Consider the following 20889-nt stretch of genomic DNA (forward strand, 5'->3'; position numbering starts at 1 on the left):
TTTACCCTTAACCTACAGATCCTAGAATTCTATTGTTTTTAGCTACTGGAACTACAGGTGTAACCCAGAAGCTATAATCAATTTCAGGGGGTGGGGAAACCTACAGCATCCATTCAATTCAGCATCTACCTTTTTGCATATGACATGCAGAACTGGCTATGCTACAGTATGGCATTTTATATAATGGCTATACAAAAATATGATATTATTTTAGCTTTTGTGTGGTTTAATATGTCAGGGTCGTCTTTGAAAACACAGAGAAAGAGAGAGAGGAAGGGAGGAGTGGGGGGAGAGGGAGAGGGAGAGAGAGGGAGGGAGGGAGGGAGAGAGAGAGAGAGAGAGAGAATTGTTGATGGAACTCCAGTCAGCCAGTAGCTTCCTCATCCATTCATAACCTAGAGTGCCGCTGTTTTGAATGACATACAACTCCAACATTTATTGTAACTTGTTATTACATTACAGGTTTTACTCTAATAGGAATTCTTAGAAATTATTTTGCTCCGGTATACATTTTAGTTATATTATTATATTTTTCATGGCTCTAGTTTAACATGTTTGATAGTGTGATATCCTACTGTGATGTTTTAAAATTTGTTTGTTTCTTTATGATGCCTTCAAGCCAATTTTTGACTACTAGCAATTGCCTGAACAAGTGTTTTTGCCATTGCCTGCTTCCTAGGGCTGAGAGTGAGTGACTGGGCCAAGGCCATCCAACTGATTGTGTACCTCGTGATGTAACCGGAACAATCTGGAATTAAACACACTCAAAACCGCAGAAATAGTGGTAGACTTTAGGAGAAAGCCTCCCATACTACCACTTCTTACAATACTAGATAACACAGTATCAACAGTGGAGACCTTCAAATTTCTAGGTTCTATCATATCACAAGACCTAAAATGGACACCTAACATCAAAAACATCATCAAAAAAGCACAACAAAGAATGTTCTTTCTGCGCCAACTCAGGAAGCTCAAATTGCCCAAGGAGCTGCTGATCCAATTCTATAGAGGAATTATTGAGTCTATCATCTGCACCTCTATAACTGTCTGGTTTGGTTCTGCAACCCAACAAGACAGACACAGACTTTAGAGAGTAATTAGGACTGCAGAAAAAACTATTACTACCAACCTGCCTTCCATCGAGGACCTGTATACTGCATGAGTCAAACAGGGCTATGAAAATGTTTACAGATCCCTCACATCCTGGACATAAACTGTTTCAACTCCTACCCTCAAAACAACGCTATAGAGCACTGCACACCAGAATAACTAGACACAAGGACAGTTTTTTCCCAAACACCATCACTCTGCTAAACAAATAATTCCCTCAACACTGTCCAATTATTTACTAAGATTACTATTAATCTTCTCATCACTCCTTATCACGCATCCCCTCCCACTTGTGACTGTATGACTGTAACTTGTCACTTGTATCCTTATGATTTATATTGACTGTTTCTTAATATGATTTGATTGCTTATTGTACCCTATGACTATTTTTAAGTGTTGTACCTTATGATTCTTGACTGTTGACGAATGTATCTTTTATGTATACTGAGAGCATATGCACCAAGACAAATTCCTTGTGTGTCCAATCACACTTGGCCATTAAAGAATTCTGTTATATTCTATTCTATCTATAGTACAGTCTCATTTCTAGCCTGATACCTATACCAAACTGGTTCTTGATACCATTGATACAGCAGAATAAACATACAATTTCATTTAGATTGTTTTACTGTTCACTGGGGATGTGAATGAGTCCTATTGATGATCCTATTTCATCTCTTATGCTTAACTCATAAGAGGTTTACAGATTAGCTATCCTTGTTTGATTTTCCTTATGAATGTTTTATTTATTATGTATATTACCACACTCTTTAAAGTAATGGCCTGTTTATTTTTTAGAAAGTAGTTTGTTTCTTTCCTGCAACGGATTCTTTGAATATGTTTTACTTTATTGCGTGTTCTATAGTTTTTCCCCTTAAATCTACATTGAGTTGGTGTGTGGGTGAATCTCTGCCACAATGATAGCAAAGTACTTCTTTGATCTGTTACTGTTACTGCAAATATATTCAAATTTATCTTGACTCCTGATTCCTGTTCTGTATTAGTTTGGGCATCAGGGCCAATAGAAACAACAATTTCAAATGCTGTACTAAGTGTTAAATCTATCTCTGTTTCTTTTTTAATCTCTTTAAAAATGTTTTCATTCAAAATTCCATACAGCTGATTTCTCAATGGTTCTTTCCAGATGTGCAATGTTTAGACATGTTAAGTTCAATTGCAGATTCTGTCAGTGGACTCGTTTTCCTTTTGTTTGTGTTTACAAAACCTGAAATACTCTGCAATCAACAATGGCACCAAAATGTTGTATTATTTTTTTAACTACTGCTACAAAGCTGAATTGCTTTCTCTCTCATCATACTCAGTAAAACGTGTTTTTTTTTTCAACAGCTGTCTCATTTGCCTAAAAAATCTTTCAAGTCTCTTTGTAAACAATGTTCAATCATTTATGGCACTATCAAACACATTCATCTTCTCAATAAAGCTAGCCACCCTACTGTGTTCTTTTTCCCTTTGTCTTTACAGACTATAACAGGTTCAGCCTTATTCTTCCTCTGGTTGATCCATTGAGTGGTGGGTTGAGTTTTGCTGCCCTTTCCCCTCTCTTCAACAAGACAAGGTAAAGCAGATCTCACTCCTCATTCCTGTTATGCTTTTTCTACAATCAAATAAAAGGCACACTTGATTCAGAAATAGACTTTTCTGCTGCTTGCTTTACTGAAATATCTACAACCAAATCCAGTGAGCCTGAAAATATTACAACATCTACTGGCAGACTGATGTTATGAAGCAATAATTTTAGATCACAGACATACTTAATACCAATAATCTGATACACTACATTTAGCCCACAGTCTCTCTCTCTTTCTCTTTCTCTCTGTTTCACAACAAAAAGAGATGGAGAAAGAGAGAGTGAAAACAATCCTGAGAGTTGAATGGGGATTGCAAGATAGCATCTTCTACTGATTGCAGAAGATTCTGTGTTGGCTATATCAATGCTCAGAGACAATAGAAAAAAGAGAGCAGAAAACAAAGGAGTATTCATCTAATGCAATAATATATTGATTACCTTCCATCATTACCATTACATTCTATCATTACCTTCCAAACTAATCCTGATTTTTAAAGTTCTACACCACCCTCAATTGTTGATCAGGTTTGGTTTCTAGCACAAATTTGAATTTATACATGTTTTGCTGATCATCATTTCAGCCCGTCGTATAAGAAAGCTGTCTTTTAAAACTAATTATTTAAGAATAAATGTTATTTCATGTGTTTGTATGGGTGCATATATATAAGCTCCTGTGTAAGCAGTTTTAAATAGTGTGGGGTGGGCACAATTTTCAGAATTGTTCACTTTCTCTGTGTGATATATTCTGGATAACTTTGAGGGCCAGGTGATTGATTATTAATTATCTAGAAATGGACCACTAAATCTAGATCCATATCTGCCATTCTCTGATTTAAAACAATAGCTGCTCTTTAACTAAAGCTTGCACAAGTGAATTTTATATGTCAGTTGCCTATTTCACAAGAAACGTTTAAAATGCAATGAACAATTCATAGGATATCATTCAAATATTGTAATTATAACAATCAGTGCTGAAACTGAGCCAGTAGAGGGAGCACATACAACAGTGTGTTTTTATAACTTCAGAAAACAAACTGGCAATTTGCTGATGGGCACTAATGGAGTAGAAAATAGAAAAACACATTTTGAATAGAATATAGAATATTCTATATTGGCCAAATGTGATTGGACACACGAGAAATTTGTCTCCAGTGCCTACGCTCTCAGTGCACATACAAACTACAGAGTGATAAATCATAAATCATAAGATACAATCATAAAGCATAAGATACAAACAACAAAGTGATAAATCATAAGATACCAATAGAAGAAGGTAATAGAAAAGTTGAAAAGGATAATAGTAATACAGCCCTACTACTTGAGTAAATATCCCTAGGCATAAGACAATGCTATGGGAATTAGGTGGTTAGCAGAGTGATGGCGGGGGGGAATCTTTGTGTCTGGTTGCTTTGGTATGCAATGCCGTATAGTTGCATCCTGAGGGGAGGAGCTGAAAACAGTTTATATTCAGAATGCGAGGGGTCTGTAGATATTTTCTCAGGCCTCTTTCTAACTTGTGCTGTATACATGTCCCCAATGGAAGGCAGGCTGGTTGCAATTGTTTTTTTCTGTAGTCCCAACTATCTGTTGAAGTCTGTACTTGTCCTGTTTGGTTGCTGTGCCAAACCAGAGTTATAGAAGTACAAATGACAAACTCAATAATTCCTCTGCAAAACTATATCAGCAGTCTGAGCTTTTTGAGTTGATGCAGGAAGAAGATTATTTTTATATGCCTAGCGTTTTTCAGTCTGAGAATTCCATTGAAAACTCCAAAGGTCATTTCAGGCCAGCCACTGAAAAACTCAGATGGGGTTGGGAAAGAATATCTCCAGCTAAATTGACTACTATCAAGCTCAACCAAATTACTATTTGAAGCTGAATGTCCTAAGTGGGGCAACACTGAATGATTGTCCAGCAGAATATGCATACTGGGGGACAGGAATGAGCATTAAAGGTTATATAACAGTCTCAAATGACATGACTAGTGTGTTGATTTCACTCCAAATGACAATGGGCAAACTAGAAAGTGACCACCTAAAACTGCTTGAATTTTACATACGTATATACACATTCCACCAAGTTAGCCAAGAAGATGAAAGATATAACAGGAGAAGGAAAATAAAATGGGCTGTTAAAGTAAACTATGTTGTTACCCAGTTATTACATATGGAAATGATGCAATGAATTAAGAGGCAATTTCCAGGGTACAAATTAACAATTACAATTATCACAGAGCAATTTTTGTGGGAAAATGGAGCATTTTAGCTTAGTAATAAGACATGTCAGGGAAAGATATGATGAGGTTTTTCAGAAACACAGAGCATGGAGAAGATAGATGGAGGAGGTTTTCTGCCAGTCTAATATACTAGTTCCATCCAATGAAATTGAAGCATGGAACTATTGTGAACTTCACACAAGTACTTACTTCATAAACTATATTGCCAAAGATGTCATGTTGACCAGCAACTTGGATATTTTTAATGCAAATTTAAAAGAAATTAGATAATTACATGATAGATAAGGGTCTCAATCCCTTCTAGTCATCACAAGTAATGGCCTCCAGTTTCATAAGCTACCTGCCTTTTGATGTCAGTTATTGGAGAACAGAAGTAAGAAAGTGTGATGGTCATTCTTTCTCACTGGAGACTTCTCATAGACACCTGGTTAGTGATTGTGAGAATAATATGCTGAGATTAGATAGGCCTTCGATCTGCTCTGTTTTGATTTTCACTCCCTTTCCTTCTCCATTTAGTAGAATAAGTCTTCTCAATAAACACTGAAAATTCATATTTATTTGTTTGTTTGATTGATTGATTGATTTAGAGGCCATCTGACTCTGGGCAGCTTGCAATTTAAAAACAAAAGACAGTAAAGCACCTAAACAACAATAATCCCTTTAAAAACAAGAACACAAACAGGTCTCTACGGAGAGTCTACCCCAAGGCCTGAGAGAAGAGCCAAATCTTTAAAGAGCAGCATAGCATCATTAGAGTGGAAGCCACAGGGGGTATCCCATTCCAGGGAACAGGTGCTATGACAGAGAAGGCAGTAATAGGTTCCTAATGGGTAGCAATGATGAATTGAAGGAATTTTAAGCAGATGGGAGATGGATAGTCCCTCAGAAAAACTGGTCCTAGATTTCTAAAATAGCCTGGATTTCTTTGTACTTCAGTGTAGAAGTATGAATAATGTACCATAAAGCAAGTTTAGTTTATTTCACAGCTATAAAGATTATTAACAAGAATTTATCAGTTCCCAACATCTTCTGGTACTTACATCCATTCTATTATTCATGTCTACTATCGGTATCCTTAGTCTCATACATTGGCAATTTCTATTGATACAGTTGCCAAGTGTCTAAATTTTGATCAAGTAATTGTGGGAATGTTGCAATAGTCATAAGTGTGAAAAATAGTCATAAACCACCCTTTTCAGTCACTAAATGAACTGTTGTAAGTTGAAGCCTACCTGTATTGAGCAGGGTTATTGCTTCACATTATATAAATATCTTTTTCTTATGTCAGAAAAGCTGTATGTGAACTTTGGGATAGTTAGGTTAAGTATAAATTTAAGAATGTGTGTATAATATATTGGAGTGGATATTAAGTTATTTTCTTCAAGGCTTAATCCTGTGATTCACTGACTAATATATATTAACTCACAAGTATGCCTTTAGCAATGCTAAATGACAAATTGTCTGATATCATTCTGATTGTCGTATTTTAACAAATAGTGCAAAGCAATCAGTTCATCTAATAATGCCTCATGTGACTTTTCAACACATTTTCTATACTGATTAGATAAAAGAAGCAATAAAAATGAGAATGAGAGTATAATTAAAGAAATAATAATGCTTCCAACATGGTAATCCTATGCATAGTTTTTATGCCATACACCTGAAATCAGGAACTCAGAAAAACTGCAAAAGATTTACTCTCTGTTCAGTATGCTAGCATATCTCAGGTCTGAACTAAAGACAGGTATGGGCTAAAAAAGAGTTATGTTGCTGCTTTATGTTGATTTCTCCTTGAAAGATTTCTGCTATAGTAACTATTTTTGTGTGTAGAGCAGGCATAATTCTATATTTTGTTTTGTCTACTTCAGATTTGGTAATGTTATGTTGACAATTTATTAAATTTCATGAAAAAAGATTCAAAATATTTTGAGATGTACTTTGTAATTTTTAAGTGAGAAAAATACAATAGGGATTCTGATTTAAAATGGTCTTTTTGCACAAGTGCAGGGAGAAAATGAAGCCACTGAACTGGAAGCATCCAGTTTCATATTATTCATTCTCAGTTGATGATCAAGTTCAGAAGAATGGGATATTTCACAGATTGCATCAAAATACCTTCGGTTCAAATCTCTGTATCTAATTTCAATGGATTACATGGTGGGCTAGAAGTTTTGCTCTTCATTTTTTTTTTAATAAAGTGGATGCTGATATGATGGACTTCCAAATGGGAATGATGGGTCAGGAGTGAGCTCCTATTCCCTATAAGTTGCAAAGTAATTTTGATCATCAGAAGGCGAGCAGTAAAGACACTTTCCCCCCAGAAAATAATATCTAGTAGATGGAACTATAAGACTGTAACCTGTGAACGGATTTCATCCTCCCACCAAATACAGCCAGCAGTATTGCACAAGAAGGAGCTCCAGGCAAGTCAAAGAAAGCTCCTAATTACTTGCTTCTCTCTAACTCTGCTCTGGTGTCAGGGAAAAACAGGTTTGCAAGAAAACTCCCCCTACCCAATTTAAAGAAGACTGACAGGAGACCCAGCCACTTATATGTTTCAAAATTCTTGTGAATGTTGGCCCTCACTGCATCAATTTAGTACAAGCCCTACACCAAAAGTTCAGGGATCAAAAAATCTTAACCTCAGTCTACTGCTTTTGGGGAGTTGCCAGTTAACTATGGCTTACCAGAAATTGGCACCCCTCTTCCCAATAGCTTAGGAACTCACAAGTTATGGAGTCAATATGAAGCCTTTGTAGGAGCAAATGAGGAATTGTGGCTGGCTAACAAAGAGCCTCTCTGTGTGAAACAATCAAATGGGTGTAATTTCTGTAATACACCTTCTCTTGAACTTTCTGAGTGTGTAAGTTTGCTTTATAGCGCATGGAGTCTATCTCTTCCACAGCTAGGATAGAGGCGAACCAGGTTGTTGAATCTAAGTACACCATTTGTTTGTATGTCCACATTGATCATATTTTTAACATGGTGGAATCTTGCCAGTTTTTTTATATTAAATCTGCGGTTTTTAGTGTGGTATAAGAGAAGTTTTTTTTTTTTTAAAGGAGCTTATGCTCAGATGTTTTGAACCATCTGCCACCACAAAAAAAAGAACAGAGATTCTTGAAATATAAAAATAGATCTTAGAAAGAAACATGTTTTAATCAAATGAGTACGAAGAAACATGGCATAAATAAGCTGAAAACAGAAGCAAGGTTCAAGGATCTGTTTGTTAAATGAACACCCCAAGCTAAATTGTGTTTTTAGTGCTGGAGAATGTTGGCTGTCTGGTTTCTGGTGAATGTCCCAGATCACTCTCACTGGGATTCGTGTGAGAGAAGCAGGGGGTGAATGGGTCTCTTTGTTTGGCTTTTCTTGAGGAATCTAATTATCATGTATCAATTGATTGCAGAGACCAGAACAGTGAGTCTCTGGAAAAGCCTGTGCTGAAGACACTGAGCTCATCTGCGTGGAAAGAGGCAGGGTGGGGGAAGGGGCAGGAAGAGAAGGGTGTTTCCTCCTACTGTAGATGAAGATGTGGAGCAAGCAAGGCAGATACTTGTGCTACCTTGCAAATAAACTAGACTAGAGTCACTAAGGAATCAGGAATAAAATTACAGAGTTGCACTGAAGTTTTCCATGTCAGCTCTTAACTGCTGCAGATCCTACTATTTTGCGCAACTGCACGCCAGGTTTCAGCAGTTGGCAACTCTAAGCTAAATGCAAAGCTAGTACATCTAAATCATGGTGTATTTCATTATTCTGCATCAGTAGAGCAAGATAGCGGAAGGAAAAAGAACAAGAAGTATCCTGGCATCTCAAAGGCTACCAATTGCTTTATTGACATGGTTTTCACAGATGCACATATACTTTAAGAGAAAAAAAAATGCAAAGGTTCAGTTTCAGTTTTTGCAGATTACAGTATTTTAGAAAAACCTATGAAACCTGGTGCTAACTTTTACATTGTTAACTCTAATTTTATTAGGATAATATGGAATAGAAGTGGTGAAGTATTTTTAGCAAAGCATTCACATGAGAAATCATCCTACCAAAAAAATGAAATAGCCCTATGATGATTTTGTCTCATTAAAAAATGTGGTAGCATAAAATATCAGTTGTGAAAATTCTCACAACGGAGTGCACTTACAAATATTTAAGCCCAGTGCTTTCAGTGGGCTGAAGTATGGCCTTGATTCATTATGCATAAGGTGAATAAGGATGACACACTATTTTTTGCAAAATGACAGTCTTATGTTTTTTTCAGTGTGCTCTCCTTGTTAAACTTTCTTCATAAAACAATTCCATGCGTAGAAATCAACTGAAATTTCAGGTGAGATTTATTTCAACCATGAGTAGTGAAGATGGGATAACTATTTCACTGGAACTGTGTGTAGCAGGCTAGCTGTGGGTAGAACAAGGCAGTTTTGTGCTCCAACACTTCGCTGCCCTATACTATATGTCATCCAGCACTTGCCACTCTGCATAATATAGTAGGGCTGGTCTTGGATGCACTGATTATCTGTTAAGTTATTGATAACATGAATAATAAAAAGTGGGCATCCAATGATTTAAAACATGACAACATGGAACTATTTCAAATTATTTGTCCTTTTTTATGTTACTTTCTTGAAATCTCTCCACATATGGAAAAGGCAGGAAGGCCAACAAGTCACATTTCTAGCTTCACCAATCGCATTATACCTCTTAGGCCCATCCAATGAAAACATCTGAAGAACTATGAGTACTTCATGCATTCTAGAATGGCACTTCACAAGCAACAGCACGCATACCCCATGTGGGACTTAGAAATAATCTAGATAAGAGTTTAAGCCACTGAAACTATAATATTAACTTAATATAAATGATAACATGATAATCATAACATGCTTTTAAATATGTACATGTCTTTCTTGAGGAAAATTGACTTTTTTCTGTTATAGTGGGATCTGAGTTGATAGGAGATTGATGGGATTTAAAGTACAAATTATTGAAAGTCACTATTCTAGTATCCTGATTGTGCAATATTCCAATATTCTAGTGTCCTGATTGTGCTATATAGTATAGCTTTCCCATATAATGCCTTCATATTTGGGGATGGAGATGAATGTTATGAAGTATTAGGGCTGAGGTTCACAGCATAACCCAGAAATTTTTTATTTGAAGTCAATTAATTGACTACTAAGACACTTTAACAATGACATCAGGAATGTTGGGCCAGCATGCCATATCACACAATCATTATGGAAGAGGCAATACTGTAATATACAATTCCATACATCACATGTAGTATTCTGGTAATAGCGGCATGTGCGTTTGACAATAAGTATTAGCCTTAATAAGTTTATACAAAAGTCAGACTGAAATATATAAGGACAATTTTCAAGTACATGAAATGCTTAGATGTAAGTCCCACTAAACATAGGCTCTAGCTCATATCCTGAACTAAGCCATAGTTTGTTTAGCTATAATTTACTGTATAGTATAGTTTGTTGGATTCGTGCAATATGACAAGAAAAATTATAACCTAATGTGATTTGTGACAAAAATATATATTATTGGGCTGCCAAAATCTTTTAATGCAGCCTTTCCCAGCCTGGTACATCTGGTTGTATTTGACAGCAATCTCACAATGTCCAGCCAACAAAAAATATAAAGGCTAGGAATTATAGATAGAACAGTCCAACATATTTGGAAGGCACAAAATAATGAAAGCATATGTCAGACTACAGCTATTTGAGAGTACTTCAAGGCCACCATTTTCATTCTCCAATTCTTCAAAAACAGATCCTGCCAAAGTAAAAACATAGAGAATAACATTATGACAAGTGAAAGAAGATGAGATGCAGAAAGAAGAGTTCATGCCAATAGGCTAATAGATTGCCCAGAAACTTTGCACTTTCAATACTTTTAAGGGGAAAAAAACTAGATTCGCTACAATTTCACATACACTACAATAGAAGATGTAATAAATCCATTCAGCTTCTAGACTCTGCCATCATATGAAGAGGCAGGTCTGGATTTGATTCCAAATGGTCAAAAGGACCCCTGTAGAAGTATCATGAGAATATATCTCATTGCTCCCAACAGTATTTACTTCCTGTAAACATACAGGGTATACATTCTTAGAATTGCAGTATATATTCATTTTAACCTTCTATCTGGTACATATTAATAAAGCTTCAGTTAGGTCTTTCCATATTACAAGGCCTTTGGTAAATAGGGACATTGAGATTTAACATTTACTGTGAAAGGATAGTATAGGGCAGTGTTATGAATAGAGAAACATTGAGACTGACACTTGTGAGTTTGTCTTGTCTAGTCCATTTGATAAATCTTTGGTTAAGTTTGTTTTGTTTTAACCTTACATAAGCAAAGATTACATATGTTTACTCTATATCACTAACATATCCTTCCCATAAAGGAAATACAGATCCTGAATATAGAGTAATTCCTTGTCTCACCTCTAAAACAGAAATGAAGGATTCACTCTCCCAAGCAAGTAAGCAAGCTCTAAATTCTTATTCTTTCTTTTTCCATCCTGAAAGCAATGGAGCCACGAGCCTCCTGTCACTCAGCCTTCTGCCTGGCTGATCATTGTGAAAAGAGCCACCCTGATGACAGAGGCACATGAATATTGATTGCAAATAAATGCGGACAGAGCGGCACCTGGAGGCCCTAAACACAGCTCAAGAGCTGAGATAAAGCCAAGGGAAGGGAAGGAAAACAGTTTGTGAGTGCACCACACAAACACTGCACTCCAAGATTACCTTGGACTCCTTTGAGAGTATGGCCTTTCTAAGAGGCCATACATAACCTCTCCAAAAGCTCATTTACTCCTGAGCTGACTATGCTGGTGTTATGAATCATGTCCAGATGGTACTGCACTAAGAAGTCTTAATTCAGTTGAAAGCATTGGGATTTGCATTTTTACATGTGCAAATAAAGCACTTTTGTCTTTCAGCTGAATAGGTGAACTTTTCTACTAAAAATTACTATCTTAGAGTTGACGCCATGAAAATGATTTGTGTATATTGACATTTAATTTACATGCACCCTTTATTAATACTACACTTAGTAAACAATAAGTATGCATTTGTGAGACAATTCAGTTTCTAGAATAATGCAATATGAAATGGCCATGAAAAGTATTTTTGGGGAAACAGCTTTCTTGTTGAAACCTAAAGTGATAGTTTTATCATGAAAGCAACCATTTATAGTGATATCACTAACATTGCTTATCCCCAACAAGTTGAGATTCCATGGAAATATGTTTTCTGTTTAGGAAGGTATTGTTCAATTTACTGGAGACAGCTGCACTTCTATGGAAGGATCAGGTTTACATTATGTGGATGTCCCTTGATTTAGTTTTATGAATAGAAGCCTACATTATTTCAGAGTCATTTCCCTTAACTTAGTATCACCTTTTCATGGCAAGGATAACCAGACCACAGTTTTCTAGTTTCTGGTAATCTTTCCAATGCATTGCAATGAATTATACAAGAGATTGTTGTCAAAGATTTCAGAAACTGCAACTGCTATAGTACAGAGTGCAAGACTGATACATTTTACTGGAATTATATTAAAATAATGTAATAGGCTGTCTTTTTATTTTCAGTTTTAAATTAAGACACCAGCACAGATAGTTAAGGTTATAATGACTTGAAATGAATGATTCATGCCCTAGATTTAAGCTTATCTCTTACCATTATGCTGTTTTTTTGAGCCTCCTGAACAAAAGCTTTTAAGACTCTGGGGTACTTCTTATAGAATATTTTTTTCAGAAAATCCCACTTGGTTTTTCTGCTATTATGTTTGATGTATTAAGGCAAGGTATTCTTATTTTTTCAGACCCTAGAAGGAAGTTTCTAGATTTCATTTTATTTTTAATAGTGATTCTAATTTCTGTAATTTTATTTAAATATTTCAATAAGTTGGACAGCATTTTATTGGGGATAAATCTCATCCATTAACACTGCATATATAATGTGACACTAAATTATAATCCTGATTTTTTAAACTCAGATTTAAAGAATGTTGGTTTCAGAGCAGTTTATAGTACCATCAAGTAAAAATGTTTAGGATTTTAGCTTTTGTTTTGTTTTTTCTTTTTCACTATATTTCCATATGTTTAATGCAAATGTAATATCTGTATTGGCCATAGCTAAAATAAAGAAAAATGAGCAGAAAAATTGAACTGTTCCATGCAAAATAGTTTTGGCAGATTTGAATTTCTGCATCTAAGAATCCATGCAATCTATCTATCTGATTCACAATTCATGTTTAAAATGCTATGGAACAAAAAATGTCCAAAAATACACACAAGAGTTTAGAGTTAAGAAACAGATCCAATGTATGTACAGCCAGTTTTCTCTTTGCCAACAGAAACTACCCTGAATAAAAACAGTAAAATCAGACACACATTGGACAGATCAAATTGTCATACAATCTCATCACAGTTATAAAACATAAAATATGTAAATAAAACTACAATTTCCCTCCCAAGAAGCAAGCTGTTTTAAAAGGATATTAAGTATGTATGCTTTTTAGAATATTTATATTCAGAACTTTATTGCAGTCTCTAGAAGAGCTTTAGGTGGATTTTGGGTTACATCCAGATTAGCCATCTTGCAAAATGGACACGTGGAAGTTTCTCATTTTATGGGGGGAAAAGATGATTTCTCTACAATTTCATGCTTCGTTTCATGTTGCTCTAAAGTCCACTGATCCTATACAACAGCTTTTGATGAGACACAGGATCGCAAAGGGAAATAAATGTTTTCACCTCCTTGCTCCTTTTACCAGTAAGAACCACTCTCTACTTAAGTGTTACTCTACAGCTGCCTGTTGACATTTGGAAATGTATTCCTCATTGATCCAGAGACTGGAAATATAAGTTTCCAATTCCCAGGTTGAACAGGGAAGTATGTAGCAGTTTTCTACTTAAGTTTTCCTTGACTGTGAGCAGAAAGCAAGATGCCTTATCAGCCTTCCTGACCCTGCAACAAACTTTATATGAATTCAAATGAATATGAATAAAAAAGACACAGCAGAACCTCTGCTCTACAGATAATTGGTAGCACATTTCAGAACCTTGCTTGAAAATTAATATTTTATTATTTTTTTAAACTTTAAATTATGTTGTTCTCTTTCTCTGCCACATACCAATTTTGGGAAGCAAAATCTAATGACATCAGGTTCTTTAAGTAGGGCTCAAGTTGCAATATAATGGTATCTAGAATACATTTCATTTTTTTAAACAATACCTCTTGCAAGTATTTGTGCATGTAACATAAATGAAACAGTGAAAAAATATAGTATATAGCATCAGGAGTTATTGATTCTGCTTTTATGTCTCACATTTCGATGGAAATTCTGTTAAGTAAACTTTGTTTTGCCTCATTTAGACTGTATTCAGTACACATTAATATGTTGTCTCATCTATGTACTTTATATACTTGATGAAGCAGCTTGTTGTTAACCTCCAAATTATTATTTCTTATACAATTGCTATTTTTCTCCAATCTTAGAAATTGTAGCCATATTTATATTGATGTGTTTACCTGGGTATGATGCATAAGGTAAAGAAGAAAGGAACTAATCCTTGTTTTCACCATTTTTGTATGGTTTACTTACTGTACTTTGTTCTAATTATCATTTAAAACTTTAACAGGCTTCATTTTATTTCCTTTTACAAGTTTCCTTTTAAAACCATTACAATCATGGAAAAATCATCAACTTAAGACTAAAAAAGATACAATATTTTTTATCAGGCCCATGAAAGATCATTTTGTTAGTCTTTCTATTAGGGTTATTTCTGCTTATCATCTTTTTTGCTGGCAGAACTCCTGGACATGTTTTGCTGGCAGAACTCCTGCATGAGAGTTAGAAATGCAATAGACACCAGTTTTCTGACTATGACAATGTTGTACAGGGAATGAGCTGAACCTCAGCTGTTGGATTTCCTTTTGCAACAGCAATTTGTATTTCAAAATCCTGTTTGTGGATTGTAGATGTTCTTGTGATGTTGTTGCTGTTGGTGGTGGTGGTTCAATTGCCTTCTGCTAATTTCAGTAGCATGCTTCTTTTATCTAACTTGATAGTTGAATACACACTCCTAAACTCCTAAACTCCCTTGACTGCAGAAGAGAAATTGCACAAGAGTCTGTAGTTTTCTAATATTCTGAAAAGTAGTTTTAGCACAAGAGGTGCAATGGGTCAGGTGCTGACCATAGAACAAAACATTTCTCGTATTGTCAGGAAAAATTGGCACTGCTCCAATAACATAATCATTCCTAGATGTCATACCTTGCTTAGACTACTCTGAGCCCTTTTTTCCTCCAAAGATTTGATTATTTACTCCTGGAGATCCCCTTCCCCTATTATGAGACTTACTGGGGGAACTAACCCAGTTAAGTAGGTTTAGCAGTGTAACTAACATGTCTGCAATCAAGACTACAATTTGATATGTGCTGCCTTGAGCTTAAGTCTCATATAACGCAGTGAGCTTTATTTCAGAATAAACATGTGCAGAGATGGAGAGCAAGCTTGAAGTAAACATTGGAATGAATGGGACTAACTTGCTCCCATGTTTAGAGCTGGGTTATTTTTGGGATAGACAGCCCATAAATTCCTTGCCAAATCCCAAGCATCTGGGAATGTCATTTCGAAAGCATCTGTATATGAATCTTAAAGACGAAGCCATCGGAACAACCAACACCGATTCCCAATTCAGTGGGTTTTTAGGTGTCTGGCACTCGAAAGACCTGCTCTTTCCAGCAATCCTTTTTGCCGCTTCGTTGTTTTAGCGGGGCAGAAAATGTTTCTGTGAGAAGGATAGCTGAGCGGGAAACCTGGCCCGGCCTTATTCCCTGCCCCCCACTCTCTCCGGCTCCAAGCACAGACTCAGCTCCGGGACCCTTAAAATGTATAACTCGCTGCAGGGTAAATAACCCAATGCCAGAAAACAAAACAAAAGTCTGGCTTTCCTGAATGATGCCTGAGGTTTTTCCCTTCTAAGAACGCAAGCCCAAAGCCAGGCCAGCGCGGCAAGTTCCTTGCTAGACCGCGCAGCTCCCTCTCTCCGAGGTGAGGTGAGCCGGTTCGCGCCGCGTTCGCTTCGGTGCGCCTCAACACCGTCGTCGCAGACAGTTTTGATGAGTGGGTTTTTGTCCGGATGGTTTGTAATGGTGCCTGTTTTGGGGTGTCCCGGGGGGTCCGGGAAGCTTTAATTTGCTCACAAAGGCTCATTTGCAGGTCAATGCCGCGGCACACTCGGCTCTCCCCTCCGCCCCCCGCGCCTTTTGTTCCTCCTCGCCTGCTCCTCGCGCCAGATGGCCGCGGAAAATGCTAATTTCTCTCTCTGTCGTTTCGCATTTAATTGTGGCCTTTGCAGATGGGGGCTGCGGAGTGTGTGCTTCATTCAAATGAGATTTGCTTTTGGGTTTCCAGGCACTTTTGTTAAAGGCCGATCCGAGTCAGGCAGGGATTAGGTTGACAGGGAAGTGATTAGATTTTTTTAAAAAAACCAAACCTGCATAGGGACCCTGCCTCTCTTCTCTCGGCCCCTACTCCCAGCGGCCCTCCGCCCCAAAACAGAAACCCAGGCTTCGGACCCTTCCCGGCCTCGAAGCTCCTTCACAAAAGCTGGCCCTCAGCAAAACCCCAGCAAGTCCAGCCGGGCATCAGCAGCAGCGGCCTTCGATCTCTTCTCTGCATGGCCTCTGCCTTACTCACGGTCCCAGCAAATGCCCTTAGATTCCCCCCCCCCCCCCCAAGCGTGGGGATTATTTGCACCAAAGCAATTTGTATATTAGTAGTAAGCAATGAGAAAAGACTATGAAGCAGTTGCCTTCACCGACAGAAGCTGCAGCAACTGTTCCTTTGCGGGAAGGATGGAAAGTTATGTCTCCCTTCCAGGTAAAGGATTCTTGCTGTCAGTGTACCAGGCCTTACACTCCCTTTCTCCACTCAACTGTGCACACAGTCAAACCCGTGGGAGGCTGGGGGAACATGCTCATGAGCCACTCAGAGAAATTACAGGGAAAATTTTGTCCAAACTTCTTAAAAATCAACCCAGCACAAAATCCCTAACAGATTAACAGACATCAGTCTTTCCTGCCATACACACCCCACATGAAGGCTAAATGGAAGTGCAGCCAGCTATACTGCATTTCCAGCAAATTGCTTGAGGTAGCTGAGTAGGCGGTTGGAAGTGACAGGGAAGAGCCATGGCCTAATTTCTTTAAGCCGTTTTATCTTTTAAAAATCACTGTTTCGAACCATTACGTCCAGGTAGGGCTAGGAACATCCCCTGCTGAATCCATAAAATGAGACTTAAAGTTGGCAATAAAGCTCCAGACTGGATGATGGACCAACATTCTTCCAGTATTGTTCTATATGTTCTGGCTCTGTGCTGGTTCTCCATTTATTCCATTGAAGGTTTTTTTTTTAATTACTTTTTTGGATGGTGCTGTAGTAGTAAAATGTATTCTTCCTGAAAATTCTGAGATCTGTAGTCCCATGTTTTACCATAGGATGGGATATCCAGCTAAACATATTTCAGGTTTCAGTGCCCTCGGTGTCTAAGTGACATTTAGATTTGGGTGAATACAAGCACAAATACTTGCCTTCCCTCTTTTTTTATTAAAAAAATTGCTTCAGAAGAAAGGATTGATAAAGAATGGAAAAGAAACAAAGGATCTTTTTGCCATCTCACTGGTTGTTACCATATTTCTCTCTATCACTTTCCCCATGAGATTTCTAGTGGATGTTTTGAAGGCAAATATGCATTCTAGTTGGAGAAATAACTGGGGGAATGGGCTAAAATGGAAAGGTTGTAAGTATTTAATACATATTGTTGTACCTTTATTAACTGTAAAAAATCAATAATTTGACTTATGCCACCTAAAAAGTTGCAAAAAATAGCTGAAAGCTTTTCTTATGCACCTTTAGGAAAAGCGCTCCTCTGGTATTCAAAATATCCTGAAGCAGTAAAGTTATCTGAAATAGTTTACTATATCCAAAGAGATCCATTACTCCACTTTGCAATTGGGTTGATAAATGAACCTGGACGAATCAAATAGATTTAGTTCTTCTCAGTTTGTAAAAATACTGGATCTTGTTTTACCTTGATATAGGCTTAGATTAGAACACTATGCCTAGAAGCATGCTTCATCAAGCATCAAGGTAGCCAAGAAATCTTAAACTTGTGTGTGTGTATTACTGGGACCCAAACAGAACAGTTTGTAAAGCAGCCTGTAAATGGGGGAGTTGGGCAATTGCTTTAATTTTGATCTCTAAATTTCATCTTTAAAAGGACATAGCTACTTATTGATACTTTTTTAGCATAATCTCTCACCCAATTTTTAGGCTGGCTACAGATTTTATTTGCACCAAAGCAATTTGTATATTAGTAGTAAGCAATGAGAAAAGACTGAAAAGTGGTTCAATTGAACCTTAGGGAAATGCAGGATTACAAGTGGGAACTGCTCACTCAGATATAACCAGTGATGTGGCAGATGAGCATATATAAATCATTAATTATTTAGTAATATCTATATTTTAAAATTAAATACACATGTTAATTCATAGTTGACACATTTTGTCATATAAAATATATAATAGGGAAATGGAAAAAAAGATTAGTGTTCTATTTTAATAATGTATTTCTTGTCATTTCACTTAAATATTTGATTATGTTTGCGTAACAATTATCCTTGCTACAACTATCACCTTTGTCATTCATATGCAATAAAATAGTGAGAAAAATTCCAATTACGGTATTGTATACAGTTTAATAAATATATGCTGAAGGCTTCATTTTAACATGCTGTTTTCCAACAAGAAGAGAACCCATACTTCTTATTTAAAAAAATTAAACTGTTGGAAATATAAACATTTAGACTTGAATAATTATCCTTTTTTTTTCAGTGAAAACAAACATCTAAATATTTTGAAATGATTTGAAACTCTAACAAACACTTGTCTTAAAGGAACTCCTATGTGAATGAGATAATTTTGGCTAACTTTTGAATACTTTTTCTTTTTGAAAAGAAAAAAAATAAGAACCAGGGGTTTTTTTTGTTAAAAACCTGCCACTTAAAAGCCCCCAAATTTTAATTCCTTTTCTGTGACACATAGATGAAGTTTAAGAATGCAAAATTCTTTTGAATATTATCTTTTTCATATTGAAACAGATCTGCTGAAACTGGATGTGAAAAGAGGCTCTTCCTTGCCAAACAAAACCACCTTCCTCTAAAATACTAAAGAAATTGCCATCCTTGGCCTGTGTTAGAACAAGAGCCATCAGCCAAGGCTTTCTGATCCTCAGATTTGTACACTTGTAGACATAATAATGCAATTTCTCTAGCGTTAGTCAATGTCCTGTCTGGAAGTCGTTGCCTCAGCCTCCTTTGTCTGTCTTTCCTGAACCGTTAAGTGCTTCTCCTAAATAAAGGCCAGGTCAGATGTTAAAGGGACATTCTTGTCTCCTGAAGCTGAAATAATCTACAGTCACAGAGAAATGAAGGCATCCTCCTCCTGAAATGGTCAATCTCTTGATCTGCCATTCCATTCTGAACAGGGAGAGACTAGGCAAGCAAACAAATAAATAAATACCTCCTGTTTCTAATGACATTTTACAGCACCTGTCCTCTTCCCCTCATGCCACTCCCCCTTCCCACAATGCTTTTTGTTGTTTGGGAAAAGGTTCCTTTATCACTAAAACAGAGTCATAGAGCATGAACAGTCTAGGCCATGTATAATTTAATTGAAAATTTTTCCACTTAATGGTATCTTGGAAAAAAAGACAATTTTAGAATCCCTGGTTCCTCAAATGTCCCTGATATGCCTGCCATCAATGGCAATTAAAACTTCTTTGATGGGCATCTACATGAGTGGGGCTGCCAGGTCTTCTGTGTATGTCAACCAGCAGGCAAACTTGCATCTCAGCCGCTGGAATAGTATTCCCATAGAAGAATCCAGTGGCCTCTTAGCTAGCCTTATACCATGCTTAGGATTGCATTGCAGGTCAGAAAACCTGAGTATATTTACTCAAGTAGGCCTAACTGCAATCTTAATTTCAGAATAAGGGTATTCATGGCATAGTTTTGTATTCTTTTCTGAGCCATGTCTTCAGGGCCTCCCTAAAGAGAGAAAAAATCAAGACCAATCTAAGGGGGAGAGGGATAATGTTCCAATTTCCCTATGAAAACTAATAGGGAAATTTTAGATTTTGAATTGCAAGGAAATTCTCATAATACCATATAGCTTCATCTAATCACTTTAAATTCTTTATTATCTTATATGAGAGGAAGCAGCTTTAAAACAAAATTAGGAAAGACTTTTCACTTTCACACTACGTTATCGAACTGTATATACTAGTTAAGAGCAAGCCAGGGTATGTTCTCCAAGCTGCTTAGTATTCACCTTGCCATGAATCATTCAAGAAATTGATTATATTTACACAGTATAGTATATGCATAACGTCCATAGTATTGGGGGGCGGGGAGGCGTACATGTGTAACCTTTTCACTAAAATGGAGTTCCTCTTGGGGTTTTTTATCACTGTACTTACATCCAATATTCGTGGAAGCTTCTTGCACTATTTAGAAGGACTCAAAGCTCACATATAAAGTGAGTTCATACAACATGACTGATACAGTCAATTATTCCCTAGTTAAATGACCTATTCCTTGCACTACCATTGCTTTCCACCATTGGAGAACCTAATCAGAGAACAGACCTAATCACCTAATCAGAGAACAGACTACAAAAAAACCCAGGAGATGTCACACGTACAAACCTAATAGCAGATCAATTGCACTTAATGCCACTATTAATATAGTTGGGCAACAGTAACCTTCTTCCATCCCCTACCCAGCCACCCAAATGTCACTGTCAAATCTGAAAAGTTAAAAAAGAGCCTAGTTTTTGCAAGCATATCAAGGAGAGAGAGAGA

At 36.8% G+C, this 20889-nt stretch overlaps 1 long non-coding RNA gene across 1 annotated transcript; it reads right to left on the bottom strand.

Annotated features, from left to right (window-relative positions):
• Window positions 1-8749: 8749 nt before the first annotated feature.
• On the bottom strand, window positions 8750-11923 carry LOC148133292 (uncharacterized). Its single transcript, XR_015747251.1, has 2 exons — window positions 11393-11923; window positions 8750-10718 (listed from the first exon to the last, which is right to left on the bottom strand). It is a non-coding gene; the product is annotated as an uncharacterized LOC148133292 (long non-coding RNA).
• Window positions 11924-20889: the final 8966 nt, after the last annotated feature.

The sequence above is a fragment of the Notechis scutatus genome, chromosome 1 (genome assembly GCF_049901735.1).
Source record: "Notechis scutatus isolate UNSWTSFEM ecotype Mainland chromosome 1, rNotScu1.2, whole genome shotgun sequence".
In the NCBI taxonomy this organism is placed as follows: domain Eukaryota; kingdom Metazoa; phylum Chordata; class Lepidosauria; order Squamata; family Elapidae; genus Notechis; species Notechis scutatus.